This window comes from Schistocerca piceifrons, chromosome 7 (genome assembly GCF_021461385.2).
Source record: "Schistocerca piceifrons isolate TAMUIC-IGC-003096 chromosome 7, iqSchPice1.1, whole genome shotgun sequence".
NCBI lineage: Eukaryota > Metazoa > Arthropoda > Insecta > Orthoptera > Acrididae > Schistocerca > Schistocerca piceifrons.
Genome location: NC_060144.1, coordinates 443,499,815 through 443,525,362, shown reverse-complemented (window position 1 = coordinate 443,525,362; position 25,548 = coordinate 443,499,815). Strand labels below are relative to the sequence as shown.

Here is a 25,548-nt window from a genome sequence, read left to right as displayed (position 1 = left end):
ACATTTATCCCAGGATGGGACAAGACGACCAATGACTTCATGGAAAAATATTTGCAGTAGCCTCCGGAGCCACTATAGTACCCAGGCGAACACTTCTACGTCCAAAGCAAGTAGGCGATCACATTTGCCAAGGTTGTTTCCGTTATGCTGCAAAAGCTTCGAGCCCCGAAGATAAATCAGTCGATTTGCTTAGGATGACGAGGTGCACTCCTGGGTAATCACAAAGAATTTTCCATCAAGTCATTCACCGTCATGTGTCACAGTCGATAAACGTTGTAACACTTATGACGATTACTTTGGAAACAATAAAAGGTATACTTGCTTTTTTTTTCAACTGCCTCGTTTCCATTTTACTTCTCCTAGTAATAAGAATTTGCACAGCTTTCCTTCGACTGAGCCGGTCAGAAAAAGTGTCTACAACAGATTCTGCACAGAGGTGTCCCGTGTTAATCTTTGTTGAGAGCGTTGTACATTGTACACACACCCCGTGTCCCGTAACGGTAGGGTATGAGGACCCCCTGTGACTACCTTCCCTCTCTCTGTGAACTTCTGCGAGTACAATGCCTCTCACAGTGTCCAAAACTTTTACATATCTGACGTTCCTGTTCCATACATTACGCTTAATTTGACCTTCATAAGCACATGTTAGACACTTCATATCCACAGGCTAATTTCTATTAACTTTTAAAAACTCTCGGAGCGACTTAGATGGTGAGTATCCAAGTAATTTTATGTAAGAAACATGGACCAGCATATATTGGGAAATACTCCACAAGTGGATGGCAAATATTGAACGTGTCACCACAAGATGTATCTTGCCGCACGTGCAGCGGTGGAGCCTATCGTCTGCCACACCTCGTCCCTCGCCAGTGTGCCTCCAGGCCTACGGGCGCGACTTTAGAGCTAGGGGCTCAGGGTTCGAATCTTGCATCTCCAGACAGTATTTTGTTTTGCAGTGCGTTAGGCAATTATTTGTTGACATTGAGGTAATATTTATTATTTTAGGCACGGGTCTTGCGATCTCCGTAGGTTTATGGCAAAGTACAGCACAACAGAAACCTACCGTTTGCGTTAAAAGTAAATAATTCCTTTCGAACTGCGAAGCTACTTGTAAATGTACGTGTTCTTTACTAAATTCAGTCTGCAGAAAAGAGGGATAGAAAGATAGAAACACTAAATTACAACAGTTTTTGCTTGCTTACAGCCAGGACAATAATTTTATAACTTCTACATTTACAGAATATCACATTTAAAAACGCGTTGGAAAACAGAGTGGCCTAGCGGAGCGATGTGTAGTACTGCCCCCTACCGAAGAGGGTGAGATTGACAAACCCTGCATGTGCAGCAATGTACGTCATCTGGTACGTTCCATGTTCAATAATTGTCTTCCAATTTAGGGTATTTACCGACATTTGCATCCCCATTTGTCTTATATTGAATAATTTATTTCAGTGTCTACTAGGACATTCGGAGTTTTTAAACGATATGAAGACTTACCCTGTATATTAAATGTCACTTTCTTTTCTCACATCAGTTTCAGCTAAGGTCACCGCTGTGTCTATTGCTTCATTCGAAGCCTTTGGGACTTCCAAACGAACCCTAAATGGCATTTATGATGGTTATCCCAGGGGAAAAAAACCATTATGAAGTGACCCTACCCTCCTTTGCTCCTTCAGTTGCCTTATTTCTACCTAAAAATGAGGCATCTGATACATGAGACGTTGAACAGCATCCTGAGCAGAAGCTGTTTTAGACATACCACCATACGTACACGGTGAACGAGTTGTGTTGAAACTGTTTCATTCATGTTAATAGTACTTTCCAGTTAGCAGGCTGTTTTTATGTGTATCCCGATCCGGTACTCTTCCAGTTCGACATGGTGCCTCAGTGTTCTGTCCCTGCAAAGCCCTACTTCCCTCCATCCATCCTGTATGAATGAGTAAGTAAGCAGACGAGAGTATTTCAAAATTCGCTCCAGTACAGAGTGTTTGGTAGTCTGGTGTGGTTTGATGTAGTATTTCCAACTCAGACGCCTGGGTAGGGAATGACGGGACCAAAGAAGGTAAACTAAAGGCGTGATCGAATCACCGCTTGTGTATAAATAGTGGAGGGGTAGTTGGTAACTGTATGAAACGTCCTCTTTTTAAAAATTTATATACGACTGTGCTTAAACTGACACAATATTTTTAGCGCAACGCAATCTGACTTTCAAAAATCCCTACAAAAAAATGGCCCTGACTAACATTAACCTATGCGTTTCACAAATCGCTTACCTCACAAAAATCTTGGTTACTCGAACTACTGCAATACAGCTCGCGCCACTACTGCCAGCTAAATAAAAGATTCAAACTATGGAAGGCACTAACTACTGATAGGGATAGTTGGCAAATGAAATATATTAATAGAGAACAAACAATGTATTTACCTTAATATCATCAAAAGTCATAATATATATAGGAGTTCATAACATCCATTCTTACAAATATCAAAACTACGCCATTTCTCTCTCCACATCCACCACTGCTGGCGGCTCACCTCCAACTGCGCAACGCTACGCGCTGTTCACATCCAGCTGCCCAACACTACAATGGCAGACAACAATACAAACTAGCCACAGACTGCACACAGCACAGCCAGTGATTTTCATACAGAGCGCTACGTAACGTTGCCAATAAGAAAACATAAACAGCCTACTTGCAACTGTTCTTCCCACCCAGCGCGTGGCCCGAACATTAGGACAGAGAGAGCCGCGTGGAAATACATTTGGTTTTCGGTGACTGGACTGGTACGGTGTGGAGATTCCTTTTTTTGAATTTAAGTCAAAAGTTCATGGTAGTCATGAAACTTTCTCAAGATTGAAGTTCCAAAATTGTCCGCCTCGGTCGTTGCGTGGACCTCGCGACGGATTGGATACCCAAGGGGCCCGGGTTCAATTCGCCATCAAGGAGTAGAGTTTCTTCGCCTGCTATGTGTTGCCCTGATGTTGTATCATTGTAAATGTCGTATGTGTGCAAGAGCCAAGAGGATATAATAAGAGTGGACGACCAAGAATTAAGCGGTTGGATTAAAAAGACTGTAAGACAGGGGTGTAGTCTTCCGTCCATGCTGTTCAATCCGTACAGCGAAGAAGCAATGATGGAAATAAAAGAAAGCTTTAAGAGCGGAATTAAAATTCTAGGTGAAAGGATACTGATGATATGATTCGCTGATGGCATTGCTACCCAGAGTGAAAGTGAAGAAGAATTACATGATGTACTGAATGGAATGCACAGTCTAATGAGTACAGTATATGGAATGAAAGTAAATCGAATAAAGACGAAAGTAACGAGAAGTAGCAGAAAAGGGGATAGCGAGAAAGTTAACATGAGGATTAATGGTCGGGAAGTACATGAAGTTAAGGAATTCTACTACCTAGGCAGCAAACTATCCAATGACGGACGCAGCAAGGGGGACATCAAAAGCAGACTAACACTGGCAAAAAGGCATTCCTGGCCGAGAGAAGTCTTCTAATATCAAACATAGGCCTTAATCTGAGGAATAAATTTCCGAGAATCTACGTTTGGAGCTCATCAATGTATGGTAGTGAAAAATGGACTGTGGGAAAACCTGAACAGAAGAGATGTGGTGCTACAGACGGATGTTGAAAATTAGATCGTCTGGTAAGTTAAGGAATGAGAAGGTTCTGCGCAGAATCGGAGAGGAATTAAATATGTGGAAAACGCAGACCAGGAGAAGGTACAGGATGATAGGACATCAGTTAAGACAGGAGGGAATGACTTCTATGGTACTAGAGGGAGCTGTAGAGGCAAAAACTGTAGAGGAAGACAGAGATTGGAATATACACAGCAAATAATTGAGGACATAAATTGCAAGTGCTACTCCGAGATGAAGAGGTTGGCATAGGAGGGGAATTTGTGGCGGACCGCATCAAACAAGTCAAAAGAATGATGACTGAAATTATATTGTACAGAAAGCTGTATGGGCACACCCTGGAAACCAGTTATTTAAAAAGAAGACCTCCTAATCTTAGATTATGTTAGGTAAATGCTAGTGTTTCAGGATTTGACTAAGTTATTGTAATTCTATTTCCTGATATACATGCTAAATTTCCTAAATTTAACTAGCTTTCTTTGTGGACCGCATCTTTGGTGTTGCTGTCTTCAGCCAAGCACGTGGTCCTTACTTTGTCTCTCTTTGTGGCAGGATAGAAATAACATGATAGTCTGTGTTATAATAAGTACAACCATATACAAGTTGCGTGTGTAATTTGTATTTTAACCAGTTTCCTTTGTGAATCGTATCTTTGTTACAGTGGCGCTCAGCCTAGCACTTGATCGTTAGTCTGTCTCCTGACATGGTAGAACCATGATAAAATGCTCGTGTGTTAGAATAAGCACGATAATACACAATTTGACATGTGAAGCCTTGTATTTTTGAATAGTTTTCTTTGTGAACTATACTTCAACTTTACGCCATGATCGAACCAAGTGATGGGTACTTTATAGTTCGTTGTTTTTGGGGCTTGACCAGGATTTTGACTTAGCAGTACATTAAAGAAAAATTCATTCTCTCTTAGTAACCGCTCGCTGTGGTCCCTATTGAGATTAGCATTACGGACGTACTATACACCAGTACAAATGCTATTAGATGCCATCAACAGTTTGTGTGCCCCAGCATCTGGGACACACAAAGTTGAGTAAATTAGGGGGAATTTACCGGTGGCTATTTGAGTAAATGAACGTTCCTCTTTTGGAACCCACGCATAATCATCGCTTCATCACCCACCGACCAGCGCTGTACAAGGTTAAATAAATCTAGTTTGTTTAAATTCTGCTTAAGAGATCACTTTTATCGCCAATCTTTCTAAAGCACTGAATAATTAATTGAGAGACCGTAAGCGCGTAACATATAGTCTAGTTTTCCCTAGCGCAAAGAAAGGAAACAGTTCAAATTAATGAAACCAGTTTAGATGCTAATCAACTCGAGTCACTTCTTTCCCCATCTTGTTCTCCCTGCGAGATATTTCACAGAATTATTTATTACAACGAAAGTGTTGCATCAATAATATTACGGGATGATCATCCATATTAAGGTGACATAGAAAATCTCGGACGCTTATGAGTCCACTTTTACCACACCGCCGGCCGAAGTGGCCGTGCGGTTAAAGGCGCTGCAGTCTGGAATCGCAAGACCGCTACGTTCGCAGGTTCGAATCCTGCCTCGGGCATGCATGTTTGTGATGTCCTTAGTTTAGTTAGGTTTAACTAGTTCTAAGTTCTAGGGGACTAATGACCTCAGTAGTTGACTCCCATAGTGCTCAGAGCCATTTGAACCATTTTTTTTACCACACCTTACGTACTTCCAACTATTCATACGGGCTAACATTCGTTTTAGTCGTTGCGTAGTTAAATAATTATTAACGATCATTTCATATCTTTTATCGGGACAAACCATTTGTTTTTGGGATACAATTTCTGCCGGGTGTATTTCGAATATTTATTTGGCTTGCCTAAATGCAAAGAGAGACGGTCTTGCGGCACCTATAGTAAAAATAAAAGAATGGCAGCAGTCAGAGCAGATACGTACAGTGTACACAAGGAAATAATGAAGAATCAAGGTTAGGAAAAACAACCATATAGAGCCAAAAATCCTTAATATCGGTAGATACTCGTACTGCTGTGGAGGATACTCCTGCTCAGAATCATGGAACTTGCCGTTCTCTCCAGGTTGCCGTCCTTCTTCACTTCAGTACATCTTTTAGTACCATTTATAACGGAGTGTGAGATGGCTAGGTGGGACAGAGGTACTCCAGCAAATGCGGTGCAGGTACAGCAGAGAAGGTGGCTCATGGATACCAGAAAACCATAATTGCTATTCATTTACTTTCACTGCATTACAATGTCACAAGTGATGATGGCGAATGTGGTAAATAAAAAGACACGGTGTCTCTTGGTACGCCCACCTTGGGCTTGGCCTTGTGACTGCAGTTCTGACCACCTAATACCGCTGGTAGACCATTATGACTTTCGATTGCTGGGAATATGGCTAGCTGCATCGTGCCCTCAGTGACAGAGGACCAAGGAGTCCTCTGCTGGAACCTCAGCACAGGCGAGGATGACTATAACCCCACGTCGCAGACCCGACCCACAACGCACCAGATTCCGGAGCTATCCAAGCAGCCGTGTGGTCAGGCGATGGACCGAGGTAGGTCTAGCGACAATGGTGATGGTAACATAATTGGTACAGGGCTGCGCGCACAGACTTGACGTCATATTACTCCCCAGCTGCTCGATAATGATGGGTTGTTCTCCGGGGTTTCACTGTAGCTACCTGGTGCTGACTTCATGGAAGGGTCTGCGTTTGCGTATCACAGGAAAACGTCCGGAACAGGGTCGGTGACCAAGTACTGTCTGTTTAAAATGGCTCTGAGCACTATGGGACTTATCATCTGAGGTCATCAGTCCCCTAGGACTTAGAACTACTTAAACCTAACTAACCTAAGGACACCACACACATCATTGCCCGAGGCAGGATTCGAACCTGCGACCGCAGCAGTCGCGCGGTTCCGGACTGAAATGCCTAGAACCGCTCGGCCACCGTGGCCGGCTACTGTCTGTTGTCGTGCGGTAGTGGGTCTAACCACAGAAGCTTCCTGGAGGTTGGTAAACGTCCCAGGGCGTTGACGCGTTGGAAATATGATGTCATAGTAGCGTCACGCCGTTTCTGAACAGACACGGCGTTTTCTGGCAGTGGTCAATACTAGGAATCCAGCATTCAGTCTAAGGCACAGTGCATGGACTGTGTTTTATTCTGTTAGAAATGGGTGAGAGATCTGGAGAAGGTAATGACCAGGACAGCAATCCAAAACCCTTTGTACCAAGCTAGGACTCGTAGGAACAGGAATCATGCAGCCTTGCGTTATTTGTTCAAAGATGACGTCAAGTCGAGATAGAGCACAACAGCCAGCCTTAACACGTCACGAATATGAAGGATTCTGTCTCAATTTTCTAGCTCTACGAATAAGAGGTGGTCGTCTCGTGTATCCAATAGCACCTCAAACCATCACATCAGGCCCGCATCTCGTGGTCGTGCGGTAGCGTTCTCGTTTCCCACGCCCGGGTTCCCGGGTTCGATTCCCGGCGGGGTCAGGGATTTTCTCTGCCTCGTGATGTCTGGGTGTTGTGTGCTGTCCTTAGGTTAGTTAGATTTAAGTAGTTCTAAGTTCTAGGGGACTGATGACCATAGATGTTAAGTCCCATAGTGCTCAGAGCCATTTCAACCATTTTTTGAACCATCACATCAGATGCTGAGCCCATACGACTCCACGTTACGAACGATACTTTTATGCTTCACTAAAGTTCCACACACAGAAACGTCCAAGTAATACTATATAAAGAATCGAGAGTCGTCAGAAAAGACATAGCACGACTCGAGTTTCCAGTGCTTCGTGCTTCCTCGTGATAGAAATCCATAGTGAAAGCCGCCGTGTTGACAGCCACTGATATGCAAGACGTCGTCGCAGTTACTGTGTGACCGTTCTCGATCCCTTTTCCTAACTAAAAGTACGTCACGTGACTTTATGAACACGGTGGCAAAGATTTTATTTGTATTATTTTGCGTTAATTATATCAAGCCGTGGAGATCCTATATGGCGTTGAGTGTGATCGCCCTGAACCGTTCATTCCACATTCGTCTTACGTCAGTGGGATTCCGAGTAACACAGGCAGCAATATCGAGAAACTATAAAACTCCATCTAGACGGTCCACAATCCTGCAGCTGTCGAATTCTGAAATGTGACTATTTGTCTCTTCCCAATATAATGTGTTAGTGCCAAACCATGGATTCCCAAAAAGCTCACAGAGTCACCTTGCCCTATTATGCTGGGGTAGTGTGTATCTGTATCATACTCCGTAAGCCACCTAATGGTGTGTGATGGAGGGGACATTTGTACCACTAGCTGAGTCCTCCAACCCCGTTCCACTCGCGAACAGCGCTGGGAACAATAATTGTCGGTAAGCCTCTGTACTGGCTCTAATTTCTCGACGTATTTGGGGAGTGTGGGGAAGTAATATGTTGTCCCACTCTGCCCTGAAAGTTCTTTCTCAAAATTTCGATAGTAAATCTCTTCGTGATGTGCAACGCCTCTCTTGTAACGTCTACCAATGAAATTTAGTGAACATCTCCGTAAAGCTTTCACGCCGGTAAACGATGCCTTGACGAAACGCGCCGCTCTTCATTGGATTTTCTCTACCTTTTCTATCAGTCCTACTTGTCAGAGATCCGAGATAGATGGACAAAACTCAAGAATCGTCAATCTAACCCCTTAAAAGCCACTTCCTTCGTGGACGACTTACATTTCCTCAAGATTCCTCCTATAAATCTCTGTCTGGCATCTGCTTTTCCCATTCCACTTACAGTCTCTCTGGATTGTCATGTTTCCAGTGGTTTGTCATCAATATTGTAGTTGTACAGTAGTGGATTTCTTTTGCTATGTATGCGAAATATATTACATTTATTTACATGCAGGGTCAACTGCCGTTTCTCGACGGTGCCAGATCAATGTATTTCCACTGTTTGCTTTGCTCCACTGTGTCATGGTCGTAGCTAAACACCCAACACTCGTCCAAGGTGATTATGCAACTGAATGTGTTATCTGGAGCGGTCTAATTCATGTTCGCTGCTACCTGATTTCGAGTGCTCTTTGAGTAGAGGTTAGCAGTGACTGGACCTAGCGACCGGAGATCTTTTTCACGTTCAAAATGTCATGCTGAAAAATTATCCACAGTTGATTTTAATTTTTTCCAATGTTGCGTTGATTTTGGTACGCCGATGGTTGAGCACTAGTGCCTCCAGCTCTCTTGCGACTCTTCTTAGATACATAGCCATTTAGTTCAGAGGTCGTCAAGAGCCAATACTTAAAAAGTGGTGCGTGACTTCTGGCCGCATTTGTACCGATTTATTATTAACTGGTAACCTACATAAATTGATGTCTCATGGGCTCCAAATAAGTAGCTATCGAACGGGCACGGAAAGTTGACCGCCGGTCCCCAAGTACTGATCGTTAAGAGTCGGCACCATTCGGAACGCTTCGCGTCGACTGGTCTCTGTCTCAGATTACTGCCATCCTCGGAGCCCTCGTAGCTGTGACACGGTAATTTCCTAACGGAGGTGCTGTTTGTCTGAGCGGATGATTTACTGAGTAATAACAGTAACTATACTCATATTGTGGACCCTCCCGCCCGAGGTTCGAGTCCTCCCTCGGGCATGGGTCTGTGTGTTGTTCTTAGCATAAGTTAGTTTAAGTAGTGTGTAAGTCTAGGGACCTCAGCAGTTTGGTCCCTTAAGAATTCACACACATTTGAACATTTTGAACTTACACTGAAATGCATCACGCAACATCATAAATGTTTATCAATTGCTCTGAATCTCATTTTTCGTCTACACATTGTGTTGTACTACAACAGCCTTTATTTAATATCATATTCCTTGCAACAAATGCGTACCGCATTTGAAGATGGCCGTCACTATAATGCGCGTTCATAACTACAAATTACTTCCGTGCCAAAATTTACAGCACAGCAGCTGATCGGTACGAGTCGCACATGCACTAGGTTTGTCAGTACTCATAGACAAACAATAAAAACATTCCCACTCTCGCATTCCCTAAACGCGCAGTGGCTACGCTGCCCCTTAGGTAAGCGGCCAGCGTACCGCACGGTAGAATTCACCAACGTTAGTGGTTCAAATAGTTCAAATGGCTCTGAGTAGTATGGGACTTAACTGCTGAGGTCATCAGTCCCCTAGAACTTACTACTCAAACCTAACTAACCTAAGGACATCACACACATCCATGCCCGAGGCAGGATTCGAACCTGCGACCATAGCGGTCGGGCGGTTCAAGACTGTAGCGCCTAGAACCGCTCGGCCACCCCGGCCGGCACCAACGTTAGTGAAACACATCTTAAATATTACTGTATCCGTATTTTTGTTTCTTGCTACGCTCCTAAGAACCTCTTAACTTTAGCTGAAGTTTTTGCATTCAGATGTTGGTTCGTAGAAGCATGTTATTATACGAGGACTATTCGAAAAGTAAGGTCCGATAGATCGTGAAATGGAAACCACTGTGAAAATCAACGATGTTTTATTTGAAACGCTTAGCTCCACCTTCCAGCTACCTATCTATGTAGTCTCTGCTCCGATTTAGACATTTGACGTAGCGTTGTACCAACTTCTCAGTGCCCTCGTCATAGAAGGACACCGCCTGTGTTTTCTGCCAATGCTCTACGCTGGTCTGCCGCTCGTTGTGTGTGTTAGAACGCTGTCTCCATAGCCAGCGATTCATGTGAGCAGAGACGAAACTCAGGGAGAGTCAATTGCGGGCTCTATTGTGGGTGGTCAAGCACTTCCCATTGGAAGCGCTGCAGGAGCATCTTCATTGCCCCTGCAGATTGCGGCCGAGAAGCTGAAGGAAGCGCGTGACAATTACGTTATGTGGGCTGCATGACATCGTGCGGAATCTCGCGCCAGGCCCTCATACTTTGAGGGAGACATTATTGTTCTAGGCATCTTTACGTGCTCACTGTGGCCTCAGAAGAAAAGAACTACGTTATGTGATCGACGTGCATATTAAAGACACTACCCAACGCATCGGTCTAAAACTTCATCGGATTTTCACATTGGTTTCCATTTCGCACCACATCAAACCTTACTCTCCGAACAGCCCTCCTACAATAAGGCTGAGAACCGCAGGTTACACGAATGCTTGTTTCGGGACGTATGCGGCCCGCGGGTCGCAGTTTGACGACCACCGTTTTAGTACTTCGTCACTCATTCTTACCTACCCACGCTGATGGCTTTAGCGCCATCTAAACACCGTGTCATGAGATAATTCTTTATGCCATATGCTTCACCAACTCAGCATGGACTGTTGCAGCATTGTTCAATTGCAGAAAATTAATTGCTTCACGATACTCATTCTCGTCCTTCCCGCGTGCTCTGATACTTTGGCAAGGTGGTTTCAATGTATACAAAAACTGAATAAACGTTAGAAGATCTTCCAAAAACCCCTCTAAAAATTATAGAGTCCGCTTACTGTTGCTGGTCCTCGTTCATTGTGCAATCAGATTTCGTGATAATGAACTGTACCTTAATGTTAATCTGTTAATCTACGGCAATGTACATAGAAATGTGAGGCAGTTAAGTGCAAAAACTAATAGTGCTTGCTACGAAGGAGGTGGAAAAGTATTCACTTGGCTGTATTACAGTAAGCCATTAAACCAATAAAATTTCCCAGCGTTCTATAAATCGCTTATCCTGGCAACATCAACTGCTATGGATGTTGAAAGATTACGGTCATTGCCGAGTGATATTCTGATTTTGACCTGAAAGTAGGATAGACACATGGAAGAACGCGAATCTGTGATATCAGAATCCAATACGGCATCAGCTTACCGGTGTTGAATTCCTGTTAGGACTTAAAAAAAGCGGCTACCTCGGCTGCGCTGAGGAAATGATGATATAGTGTGCAGATACAGCCACTAACAATTCATAGTACACATTGACCTGGTCAATGGTCCGACGTGCTACGCGAGCACTAGTGGATGCCGGTAGAGGGCACAAAGGTTGTATGGGAACGTGGTACCTTATTTTTTCGAAAGTTAGGCGTCGTTTGCAAATGAAATCGACAACATAAATTTCACAATAACAATTTGTGTTGCTTGTCGTTAACATTATTAACATTTTTGACACAGTGGAAAAATTCTGGGTCGTGTGCTTAGCATTTTAGCTCTTGTACAAACCCCACTAATTAATACTTAAAGCTTATCAGTTTTTAAAATTGGACCCAAGGAAAACCAGTTTGAAATAGATGAATGCTTGCGATTGTAAGATAAATTAACGAAAGAATTAAAACTGAAAGGGAATTATGCTACACAACAATTTACAGAAAAACTGGGTGAATGAGAACGTGAGACACTGCAGTTGTTATTGTGAAGAGGCCGCTCGTAAAGGAGGGTATATACGATCGAATATATCTGTACTCAAACAATAAATTAGTTAGCTGACTTCATTTTCCTCGAATGAAAATTAACACTTTATTATTACCTCTCAAAACTGACGAAATATTTGAAAATTTTTATACATCTACGGAAGCAAAACTACAGCAGTAGTTGGAAACCGAATGGTTCACTTGTATCCAAGAAGTACACGAATAAGTCTTTGGATATTTCACACCTACCTCCCTTTGTTTAAGGTTCAACGGCGTTACCATGTTTCCAAGTTGTAAATGCCCGCCCTCTGTGGAGGGAGGGACGCACCAGTTGGCAACTTGTCGAGGAAGTAACTTCTGTCGAAACTCGCGTTAACTTCAGACAAGGTCGTCAGGAAACATTAGTCTTATCTCTAAAAGCTTTATTCGACTTGGTCTCCTATTACAAAGTACTGCGAGGTCCACGGAAGGGGGGTAGTTAGGATAAAATTAAAGCAAGAGACTCAGTGAGTTAGTAATCAGGCTTCAAGTTCCAGCCGACGGACCGATATCACAGGCACCGCTCTGCTCAAGTTTGCCGAACTGTAATGCCTTAGCTGGCCCTCTCTACACTTACATAGTGAACTAGCTAACAACTGCACTCTACTTTCTACGTGGTTTTGGGAATTAAATTTTTTCCAGTCATATGGTTCGAGAATTTGTAGCACTTGTGCAATACAAATGGTTCTTGTCAAATTAAAATCAAGTGGAATTATACAAAAAATTGTTTAAACAAACAGAGAACTTTTATTTCTAATCCAGTACATTTTGTGTGTGCTATTCTCGGTGCAACTACTAGAGTATTTGTGAATGTTGCTACGTAATCCGATTTCGTACACGTAAGCTCAAAGCCCGCAGAACTAGCATCCATATTTCGCAGAGAAATATAGCAGATAACGACTATCTCGGGAAGGACATATACTGTGTGTTAGTAGCTCATTAGTCTGAGACGAATGGACTTTTCACGTATTAAAACTGACAGCAGACATTCCTGTGTGCCATCAAGCATGATTGCGATATGATACGATGTCTTACACATACCAGTTTCCTACTGAAGACTTTAATGTTGAAATTATCTTACGACAACGAGACTAGAAGTTAAAAAAAACAACATTTAAATAAAAGGTGTTTCACTGTTGCAGTCACTTGACCCTACGTAGAATCTACAATAGTGAAAAATACTTGGCAGTTAACTTAAACGGGGACGGTGACATAGATAATGTTGAGAGGAAGGCAAACCAAAGACAGCGTTTTATTGGCACAACTTTGGGACATGCGACAGGTCTGCTAAAGAGAGTGACTACACTACGTTTGTCTGCCCGCTGCTAGAGCACTGCTCTGCGAATTGGGATCCTTACCGGATAAAGTTGTCGAGGACAGTGAAAAGACTCAAAGAAAGGCACGGATATGCTTTGCGAGGTGGGGTGGCAGTCATTAAGCCAAAGGCATTTCAATCTCCAACATTGTTCACCAAATGCGAAAACATTTTGTCGACACCCACCTATATAGCGAGAAACGGTCTTGCAATAAAATAATAGAAACTGAGTTCACACGAAAAGATTCTAGTGTTCATCTTTTCCGCGAGCAGTTCGAGAGTGGAAGTGAATATAAATAGAGCGAAAGTGGTTCGCTGAAGCCGCTTCCAGAACTTAATTGTTAGTTGGAGAGTATTCCTGTAAATTTAGATGCAGATGTAGTGTTATCCGTGTGGAAAATAGGTCAGTAGTCTTGGCGAAAGCCGCAATGTACTGAAATTGCACAGGGAGATAGTGTTCACGGTGGCGCTATTGCACTTTGTTACGTCCTGTACTTCACGACGCTATTACAGCGTCATTTATTAAGAGAATGTCGAAAAAGTAACTCGGTATGGAGCACATTTCTAATGCAGAAATTTTCAGTCTTTTTCGTAATAAATCACAATCCTAGTGACTATTCTGCTAACAGAAGAAGTAAGGATGGAAACAGAGCTTTCTAGTATCGACCGCAGTCAAAATTATGGAGTAGCACTCGGAAATAAGACAAGCCATGATCCCACTTCCCATTCAGTTATTAAAAACCAGGAAGGTTTATCACTTATAATTTAATGCTTATGAATATAAATTACAGTTACTCAAATTTAGGTAACATACTACTGCAAACAGATGTTGCGTTAAACAAAACAAAATTGTAGATCAAATTTATCCATTACAATATGTAAAACTCTGCTAGCTTTAGTTGTTTATTATTAAGTGAAATGTATCTCAAGGAACAAATAATGTTGGCACTGAATTAAGTATGAATAAGTGCAGTGTTTACTTGAAGTAAAGAAACGTCTAATAATTCATTGACGAACTGTGACAATACAATTCTGTAACGAATAAGAGTTTGTCAGTCACTGATCAGAGTGAATAAACGCACTAAGAAACAAGCAGAGCGACAGACTTGTTAAAGTCCGTGACGCAAATAATTCACTATGGTCATCGTCAGCTGCTATGAGAACTTCTGTTTATTTATTGGCAACTCCATAGAGTTCTGTGTGCACGATGCCCATACGATAAATAAAATTAGAAGGAATGTCAGCATTGGCCGTAATTTTGATGATTTATTAATAGCAAAACTCGATTTTCGGTTACATAATTGTCATCTTCAGTGCTTTAGCGTACAAATTAAAGCTCATAGACACTACTGTCTAGTTATTAGCAGTCAATAGACTACGAGTGCTTACGAGCATTAATTTGTACGCTAAAGCACTGAAGATGATCATTATGTGATCGAAAATCGATTCTGGTGTTAATAAATCGTCAAAATTACGGCCAGTTGTGACATATTTATAATTCTACTTCTATTCATATTCACAAATATATTTATAATCAACGTCTGCTGGCTTCAATGGCCGAGCGGTTCTAGGTGCTACATTCTGGAACCGCGCAGCCGCTCGCATGTTCGAATCCTGCCTCGGGCATGGATGTGTGCGACGTCCTTAGGTTAGTTAGGCTTAAGTAGTTGTAAATTCTAGCGGACTGATGACCTCAGAAGTTAAGTCCCATAGTGCTCAGAGCCATTTGAGCCATTTTGAACAGGCTATGGCAATTGAGGATGGCAAACACATTCATAATGTCATCCACCAACAAATAGCGTAGTAGCAGCTATCAGAGCACTATCTGTGTCTATCCTTTAATAGATGCTCGCATTCGGAAGGGTCAGTGTGGGGCAAACGTCGGAAGCAAGCAGGCAACCACACCAGGTAGAAGCAGTCGTGCTCCAACAGCCAACTGAGCGAGTTTGAAAGGGGGTCAAATTGTGGCCTTCGATTCGTGGGATAGTCCTTTCGTGCAACGACGCTGGTATTAGTGGTCACAGCCGTAAACGATGTTCTGGACGTCCAAGTAGCACAGACGTCCGCCAGGGTCGTCGAATTGCAAGAGCAGCAATGGAAGCTCGTGCAGGTGCCACAGCTTGTGAGCCCAGACGTGTCAACACGAACTGTTGCGAATAGGTTATTAGCACTGGGACTATGGGAATGCACACGACTAACCAATCTTCCACTCACACCACTGCATCAAACTACTCAGCTCGACTGGTGTCGTCAGAGGATCACTCGAAAGATGGAATGGCGCGTAGTGGCGTTCAGCTATGAAATCAGGCTCTACCTGCAGGCAAGTGATGGCTGTTTGCGCTTACAGCGTAGACCTGGTGATTGTTGTCTCGTAGAGTGCATTCGTCCAAGACACTCTGGCTCCATCCCAGGCGTTATGGTCTGGAATGTGACAAGTCATCCGTTGACCTTCGGTGTTTCTGGTCAGGACACTAACTATCCATCGGTACGTGCAGAATGATGTTGGACACATTTCTTTTGTCGATCTTGCAACAGTTAAGGTTGATTTGTTATTCCAACAGGGTAACGCTCGTGTCACACATCCCGTGACACTCAAAGTGCCCTGCAAGACCTGCAGCAGCTTCCATGGCCGCACTATCTTAAGGACTTGTCTCCATTCGAGTATGTGTGGGATATGATGGGACGAGAAGTGACTCGTGCGACTCGTCAACCAGCATTTACAGAACGATGTGAGCAAGTATAGCAGCCGTGTAATAACGTATCGCTACTTGTACGATCGCCTGCACCCCAGAGTCAACGCCTGCGTTGCTGCCCGTCTAGGCGGAGGCTACACCACTTACTAATATGGGTGTTTTAACATTGGCCCATACTTGATACTCCAAAACCACTTGTGCTAATGATCTGTAAATTTTCATTTCACTGCCACTGTTTCAGCAATAAATCTTCATTGAATTGGAAACCTCAAAAAGGGTGTACAAATACACTCCTGGAAATTGAAATAAGAACACCGTGAATTCATTGTCCCAGGAAGGGGAAACTTTATTGACACATTCCTGGGGTCAGATACATCACATGATCACACTGACAGAACCACAGGCACATAGACACAGGCAACAGAGCATGCACAATGTCGGCACTAGTACAGTGTATATCCACCTTTCGCAGCAATGCAGGCTGCTATTCTCCCATGGAGACGATCGTAGAGATGCTGGATGTAGTCCTGTGGAACGGCTTGCCATGCCATTTCCACCTGGCGCCTCAGTTGGACCAGCGTTCGTGCTGGACGTGCAGACCGCGTGAGACGACGCTTCATCCAGTCCCAAACATGCTCAATGGGGGACAGATCCGGAGATCTTGCTGCCCAGGGTAGTTGACTTACACCTTCTAGAGCACGTTGGGTGGCACGGGATACATGCGGACGTGCATTGTCCTGTTGGAAAAGCAAGTTCCCTTGCCGGTCTAGGAATGGTAGAACGATGGGTTCGATGACGGTTTGGATGTACCGTGCACTATTCAGTGTCCCCTCGACGATCACCAGTGGTGTACGGCCAGTGTAGGAGATCGCTCCCCACACCATGATGCCGGGTGTTGGCCCTGTGTGCCTCGGTCGTATGCAGTCCTGATTGTGGTGCTCACCTGCACGGCGCCAAACACGCATACGACCATCATTGGCACCAAGGCATAAGCGACTCTCATCGCTGAAGACGACACGTCTCCATTCGTCCCTCCATTCACGCCTGTCGCGACACCACTGGAGGCGGGCAGCACGATGTTGGGGCGTGAGCGGAAGACGGCCTAACGGTGAGCGGGACCGTAGCCCAGCTTCATGGAGATGGTTGCGAATGGTCCTCGCCGATACCCCAGGAGCAACAGTGTCCCTAATTTGCTGGGAAGTGGCGGTGCGGTCCCCTACGGCACTGCGTAGGATCCTACGGTCTTGGCGTGCATCCGTGCGTCGCTGCGGTCCGGTCCCAGGTCGACGGGCACGTGCACCTTCCGCCGACCACTGGCGACAACATCGATGTACTGTGGAGACCTCACGCCCCACGTGTTGAGCAATTCGGCGGTACGTCCACCCGGCCTCCCGCATGCCCACTATACGCCCTCGCTCAAAGTCCGTCAACTGCACATACGGTTCACGTCCACGCTGTCGCGGCATGCTACCAGTGTTAAAGACTGCGATGGAGCTCTGTATGCCACGGCAAACTGGCTGACACTGACGGCGGCGGTGCACAAATGCTGCGCAGCTAGCGCCATTCGACGGCCAACACCGCGGTTCCTGGTGTGTCCGCTGTGCCGTGCGTGTGATCATTGCTTGTACAGCCCTCTCGCAGTGTCCGGAGCAAGTATGGTGGGTCTGACACACCGGTGTCAATGTGTTCTTTTTTCCATTTCCAGGAGTGTATTTTTTCAGGCAGTGTATATGTGGTTACAGATATGTCCAAAAGACACGACATATATATCATTAAGACGAGGACGGCCAATAATCCCTCCAGTGCAGATGCACACCAAGGGAAATAGGCGAAATGTCACGATTAATGAGGGCGATGGGGCACTGCATATATAGTGTGTAGATACGTTGATTCTGAGTGTAGTCCGTGCAGTTGTGTTCACCACTATGTCCGGATGGCGTAGAGGTCTACCTATTAAGGAGGAGACCCAGGTTAGAATCCTGGTCTGGCACAAATTTTCAATATTTTCCCATTGATTTAAATCAGTATCCACTAACAGCTGATATCTTTATTTCCTTTGTCTCTTTATAATAAATAATGACCTATTCATTAACTTATGTGTGCAATAACTGCAGCATCAAGTTGTCTCACTTTGTGACTTGTGTCAACACCTTTCCACTAGTGTGCCATACGTGTCCTTAATTTGTCTGTGAGCGGTTGTAACGTAGTTCCAATTAATAAATGTTTAAACAATAATAGTTCTTTCCCCATAACTCGTATGACTGGCGATGATTTTGTAGGAGTCCAGAGCTTTTACCGATTTTAAAAGCACCTTTGATTTCCTTGTAGCACGCTTGCAAGCGGTCTCACACTTATATGAATGTATAGTTTCTTTTTTTTTTCAATCTAATGTTTGAGTTGCTAGTGCATGATGGATTCCATTCCTCTCTCATGCGTGCCGTTGCGGCAAATCTGTTACCTGGTAAAACCCTGTCGCTGCTCAACGGCTCGTCGTTTGGCACCTCGTGTCCGCCATGCTTTCGTCGCATCACACGTGTCCTCCATGACCCAACCGTACATCGCAATCTGCCAGCACCCGAAGCTCGCGACGACTTCGTTAAAATAATTCGGGCAAGTAGGCTGATAGTAAGTGGCGTCACCAGTACTTCTCCAGCGCCGAGCTGCAGAATTAAGTTAATTTCTGGCCAGCGTAACACATAGCTGGTTATGTAGGCATTCCAGGAACTCAGGTAACAACAGTGAGTAAAAAGTTCGACATGGAGAGAAATGAATAGTTTCAAGTAATTTTATGTGACAGCTAGTGTTGCCGTCTACCAAATCTACGGGTCGATAGTTACGGTAAAATACATAAATGACTTAGTAAATCGTAGGGTACGGTAGTATCGGACACATTGCTAGAAGATGAATGTATGTGAGAGAAAATGAGAGCCTACGACTCCTCTTTGTTGTTTGTTTGTTTCTTTCTGTGTTTTGTACATATTGATAAAAGCACATCGTTCAGCATCAGTCCACTGTATATGTTATCACCTTACAAAATAGAAATTTCATCTTGTAAGTAATAAAAATTAGGTGACAACGTAAACTCTGTGACCTTATGTAACCAAAGCAATTACTTTTGATGCAAGTGCAGTTTTCATGCATAAATATAAAAATCGCCATAATTATTGTTGTGGTTATATACTAGATAGAATGAGCTACGTCATGATCAAAGGTCCACAGTGTCTTGATATTACTGATAAGTATGGAAGTTATTGATAAATAACAAAAACGTTGTGTGCAAGCTCGACGAAGTATTGAAGCGGTGTTTGATACATTTTTATTTTGAAGGTATTTTTTACATTTTTGTTTTGAGGAAGCTGCCTTTTCAAGCAAAGTATCAAAAACCTGTCCTTTTTTTTTTAATTTGTGCTACAAATTTGCCAGTTTCAAGTTAGAAATCAAATAGTTTCAAGTAAAATCAATGAGGTTTTGGTAAGTCGCTGGAGAGATCTGGCACCACAGCTGCACATACAAGTCTCCTAACTCCCATTGACTCCAGGGACGAGTCACATCCCAGATGTGTTCGATCGAGTTCAGATCTGGCGAGTTGGAAACGAATGAAATTAGCTACTGTGCTCATCGACCCACTCCTGGACTTATGACATGGGGCATTACATTGTTGTACAATTCCTTGCTGTCGGGATAAATGATCCTCATGAAATGGTGTACATGGTCTTGAACCAGTGTACGATACTCCTTGCCGGCCACGGTGCCTTGTAAGATCTCTACTGGACCTATAAATGCCCACGTTGTTGTTTCCCAGAGTGCCAGCTTGTCTCCGTCCCACAATACAGGTGTCAAAGAGCTGTTCCGCTAGAAGACGACGGAATTGCGTGCCTCCATCGGCATGATCAAGAAGGTATAGGGATTTTTCAGGCCATTCAACGCTCTGTCACAGCGCCCATTTCCAGTGCCGATGGCCGTATACCTATTTCACCCATAGTTACTGACGCCGTGGCACATACATAGATCATTGGCTGCGGAGGCCCATCTTTAGGAGCGTTCGGTGCACTGTCTGTTCAGACCCACTTGTATCCTAAGCAGTATTAAAGTCCTGTTTTACCAGTCTCTGGAGCCTCCGATGTCCGACATCTCTTATGCGTGGGGCCGCCCAATCCCAAGACGCCTGGATGTGGCTTCATTTTAGTTTAGTCACGTATTGAAGACACTGACCACAATATTCCTCAAAAATCCGACAAGTCGTAGTGTTTCCGGAATGCTCGTGCCGAGCCTCCAGGATATCACAATCTGCTCTCGATCAAACTCAGATAAATTGCATGCCTTCCGCATTCTGCACACGGACAGCACGCTGACTGATAGTACATCCACAGTGCATGTATCTGACTAGCTGCCATTTCTCGCCAGGTGACGCTGCTTTTGCCTGGACGGGTTTATATCGATAGCAGGTCAGTGGTCATAGTGTTCTGGTTAAATGGTTGAAATGGCTCTGAGTACTATGGGACTTCTGAGGTCATCAGTCCCCTAGAACTTAGAACTACTTAAACCTGACTAACCTAAGAACGTCACACACATCCACGCCCGAGGCAGGATTCGAACCTGCGACCGCAGAGATCGCCCGGTTCCAGACTGTAGCGCGTAGAACCTCTCGGCCACCCCGGCCGGTTACTGTTCTGGCTGATCAGTGTGTGTCTTCACTCAATTTCTAGACAGTTCACCACCTCAGCCTTCTAGAGGAATTTAGCAACATATTGATCAGATACGTGAAAAAAAAAAAAACTATAGATCTGAGGTAACGCCAGACAATTATGCAGCACATCTAACGTACAGTTAACACGGTTACAATCTTTACTGACCAAGGTTAGAAGGATAACTACTGTTGTTTGTGCTTACATTTGATAATCTATGGTGGTCTACAGCAGTTTTAGGTGTTTTATATCTCTAGTGGCAGGCGAGAACGGCCCTATGTTACGTCCGGACAAATGCTTATAGATGAAATTTTAGGATATGATGGGAGAAAAGCGCCTTCATCCTGAGTAATCGATTACTCTTAGATCGAATGTGCGTGATCGATCTTAGATTTACGAAAAGGATTGAGAACTCTGAGCACTACATCTCAAGGTAATGGTGCTATTACTGTCACACCGCTCGAAGTGGAGTACACGTGGTTAGATGCAAACGGGTGGTGAGAACTAGTAGATGCGCAGTCTGTACAAGCGGCAAAATGACGAAGGCACTCTGCCGGGCTCTGCTCAGCTCCACTCCCGCGATACCCGATCGTCGCGTCGCCAGAGAGCAGGGATCGGGGAGCGGGGAGCCCTTACAGCCAGACGTTCTAACAAGAGCCGCGCACCGCCGGCAGCGGGCTGCGTGTAGCGGCGCGGACTACAATACGGAGCAGACGAGCGAGGAAGCAGCGCGGCGCTGCGGAAAAGGCGCGGCGGAAACGGCGCCGGAAAGAAGAGCGTGTGGGCGTGTCGCGGGGGCGGCGGGGGCGGTGGGGCGAGGAGGCGGTGGCAGGCAGTCGGCAGTCAGCAGGCGGCTGTGGCTTCCTCACTGCCTGGAGACCGCGGGCCCGCGGCTAACGAACCGAGCAGCGCCACGCGCGCACAGGCGCACGCGCCAACAGCTACGTGGGCGGAGCTAGCGCTGACTAAGAGGGCGCAGGCGGAGGACTACGTGTGCTATCACTGGCAGGTCACTGGAAACTCGTGAACTGTGGCAGGTACGGTAAATTGTCCAGAGACCTATGAAAACTGCTCTAGTTTGCAAAATAAAACAAGTACGATGGGCGGTCAGTAAATAATACAGGTACACCTATCCCTGGAGGTGCGTTCCAAGCAGAGAGCTGTCACTGAATTTCTTTCGGCGGATAACCGGAGCATCGCAAATATTGACAGGTGATTGCAGAATGCTTATGGATACTTTACAGTGAACAAAGGCACGGTGAGTCGTTGGGTAAGGCGTCTGTCATCACTGTAATAAAGCACTCCGTCTTCAGGCCACAAGTGACCCATCGGGACCATCCGACCGCTGTGTCATCCTCAGATGAGGATGCGGATAGGAGAGGCGTGTGGTCAGCACACAGCTCTCCCGGTCGTTATGATGGTTTTCTTTGACCGGAGCAGCTACTATTCGATCGAGTAGCTCCTCAATTGGCATCACGAGGCTGAGTGCACCCCGAAAAATGGCAACAGCACATGGCGGCTGGGTGGTCACCCATCAAAGTGCCAGCCACGTCCGACAGCGCTTAACTTCGATGATCTCACGGGAACCGGTGTATCCACTGCGGCAAGGCCGTTGCCGCTCATCACTGTAATAAAGTCGCTCAAACAGGTCGATTTTCCCGCGTACACACACCTCTGAAACCTGCAGTGTTGGAATGTGTGGACACTGTCAATCGAAGTGATCGACGGATCACAGTCTGCCGGCGGAGGTTCAAGTCCCCCCCTCGGGCATGGGTGTGTGTGTGTTTGTTCTTAGCATATTTAGGTTATGTGTAAGTTTAGGGACTGATGACCTTAGCAGTTAAGTCCCATAAAACTTCACACACATTTGATAATTTGGATCACAGTCAGACCCCTCACTGCTCTCTGTTGATAATACTGACAAACTCGTCCACCAGTTGGAGTACTCAAAAACGTATGCCCGATGGGTCCCTCGCCGACCAAAAGAAGAGCATAAGGAGCAAAGGAGAACCATCTGTTAGGAACTGTTTGCACGTTTGATGCTGATCGAGACAATTTTGCGTCGAAGATCTTCGCAGGCGGAGAAACATGGGTTCATCACTTCGAATCGGAAACAAAACTGCAATCGCTAGGGCGGCCGGTGTGGCCGGGCGGTTCTAGGCGCTTCAGTCGGGAACCGGGCGACCGCTACGGTCACAGGTTCGAATCCTGTGTGTGTGATGTCCTTAGGTTAGTTAGGTTTAAGTAGTTCTAAGTTCTAGTTGACTGCTGACCTCAGATGTTAAGTCCCATAGTGCTCAGAGCCATATGAATTTTTTTTTCAGTCCCTACACTGATACTATATCACCTCCCCTCCGAATAAAAAGTTCAAAGCCACACCCACAGCCGATTGAGTCATGGCGACTGTCTTTCTGGGACTCTGAAGGCGTTATTCTGTTTGATATCCTCCGTCATAGTCCAACGATCAACTCTGAAGTGTTTTATGCTTCCCTGAGGAAACTGGAGAAACGACTGTCCCAAAAATGCTGACGAACTCCTCATTATTCGTGACAACCCAATGCCACAAACACGCCTGTGTACCCAACAGAAGCTCACAGCTGAAATGTTCTTCCTCATCCAGCTTACAGCACATATCTCGCACCCAGTTAACGATGCACTGTGCATGGGAAGCAGTATGATGAAAGGGAAGTTGTTGATGCTGTAAGGCTTTGGCTCCGACGTCAACCAGTACGGTGGTACCACATGGGCTTGCTCTCAATAAGTTGCGTGAGGCTGTGTCGTTGAACGGAGATAATGTTGAAAAATAGGGTTTTGTGGCCAAAATAGTGGAATGAACCCAACCAGCTTTCAGAAATCAGTGTGCCACATTATTACACTCCTGGAAATGGAAAAAAGAACACATTGACACCGGTGTGTCAGACCCACCATACTTGCTCCGGACACTGCGAGAGGGCTGTACAAGCAATGATCACACGCACGGCACAGCGGACACACCAGGAACCGCGGTGTTGGCCGTCGAATGGCGCTAGCTGCGCAGCATTTGTGCATCGCCGCCGTCAGTGTCAGCCAGTTTGCTGTGGCATACGGGGCTCCATCGCAGTCTTTAACACTGGTAGCATGCCGCGACAGCGTGGACGTGAACCGTATGTGCAGTTGACGGACTTTGAGCGAGGGCGTATAGTGGGCATGCGGGAGGCCGGGTGGACGTACCGCCGAATTGCTCAACACGTGGGGCGTGAGGTCTCCACAGTACATCGATGTTGTCGCCAGTGGTCGGCGGAAGGTGCACGAGCCCGTCGACCTGGGACCGGACCGCAGCGACGCACGGATGCACGCCAAGACCGTAGGATCCTACGCAGTGCCGTAGGGGACCGCACCGCCACTTCGCAGCAAATTAGGGACACTGTTGCTCCTGAGGTATCTGCGAGGACCATTCGCAACCGTCTCCATGAAGCTGGGCTACGGTCCCGCACACCGATAGGCCGTCTTCCGCTCACGCCCCAACATCGTGCAGCCCGCCTCCAGTGGTGTCGCGACAGGCGTGAATGGAGGGACGAATGGAGACGTGTCGTCTTCAGCGATGAGAGTCGCTTCTGCCTTGGTGCCAATGATGGTCGTATGCGTGTTTGGCGCCGTGCAGGTAAGCGCCACAATCAGGACTGCATACGACCGAAGCACACAGGGCCTACACCCGGCATCATGGGGTGGGGAGCGATCTCCTACACTGGCCGTACACCACTGGTGATCGTCGAGGGGACACTGAATAGTGCACGGTACATCCAAACCGTCATCGAACCCATCGTTCTACCATTCCTAGACCGGCAAGGGAACTTGCTGTTCCAACAGGACAATGCACGTCCGCATGTATCCCGTGCCACCCAACGTGCTCTAGAAGGTGTAAGTCAACTACCCTGGCCAGCAAGATCTCCGGATCTGTCCCCCATTGAGCATGTTTGGGACTGGATGAAGCGTCGTCTCACGCGATCTGCACGTCCAGCACGAACGCTGGTCCAACTGAGCCGCCAGGTGGAAATGGCATGGCAAGCCGTTCCACAGGACTACATCCAGCATCTCTACGATCGCCTCCATGGGAGAATAGCAGCCTGCATTGCTGCGAAAGGTGGATATACACTGTACTAGTGCCGACATTGTGCATGCTCTGTTGCCTGTGTCTATGTGCCTGTGGTTCTGTCAGTGTGATCATGTGATGTATCTGACCCCAGGAATGTGTCAATAAAGTTTCCCCTTCCTGGGACAATGAATTCACGGTGTTCTTATTTCAATTTCCAGGAGTATATTTGAACGCACCTCTTTTGCAAAGCAAAGAGTCAGACCGCTCTCGAGTTTCTGACGAAGATGTCGCATGAATTCACACCACTTTCCTACTTATTCCTACAAAATCAACTCGTCGTGCCAGTCGAGGAATGCAGATGCTTACAATAACAATTTGGCGTGCTTTGAGGGGTCGGTTGGTTATGAAGCCATACAAGTTACAGCTGTTGCAGGATCTACGACATGACGACAAACACAAACGTGTAGCATTTTCCAACGAGCTACGAGGTGCGCAACTTCGCTTCCGCCGTTTGCCGATAGGTGGCGACAACGGTAAGTAGCGGTGGAAATAAACAGATCGCAGATTTCAGACAGTTAGCTTGGACCTCGGTCAACATAACCTCATTCAAACATTAGGCGATTGTGCCTACATCATAAAGTTGTTCTTGATTGAAAATGTCAGTTTAGAGCCTAATTTTCGTCTTTTGTGGGAGGTGTTACTGTTTTGCTTCAATATGAAGAAAACAGCGGCTGAGTCTCATCAAATGCTCTCACGT

The 25,548-nt window shown here is 45.6% G+C and overlaps 1 protein-coding gene and 1 pseudogene across 1 annotated transcript in view; one reads left to right on the top strand and one right to left on the bottom strand.

The window, feature by feature from the left end:
- Positions 1 to 25,548, top strand: part of LOC124709000 (zwei Ig domain protein zig-8-like) — a 546,965-nt gene that overhangs the window by 37,565 nt on the left and 483,852 nt on the right. The window lies entirely within an intron of this gene.
- LOC124709409 lies at positions 22,220 to 22,336 on the bottom strand (annotated as a pseudogene).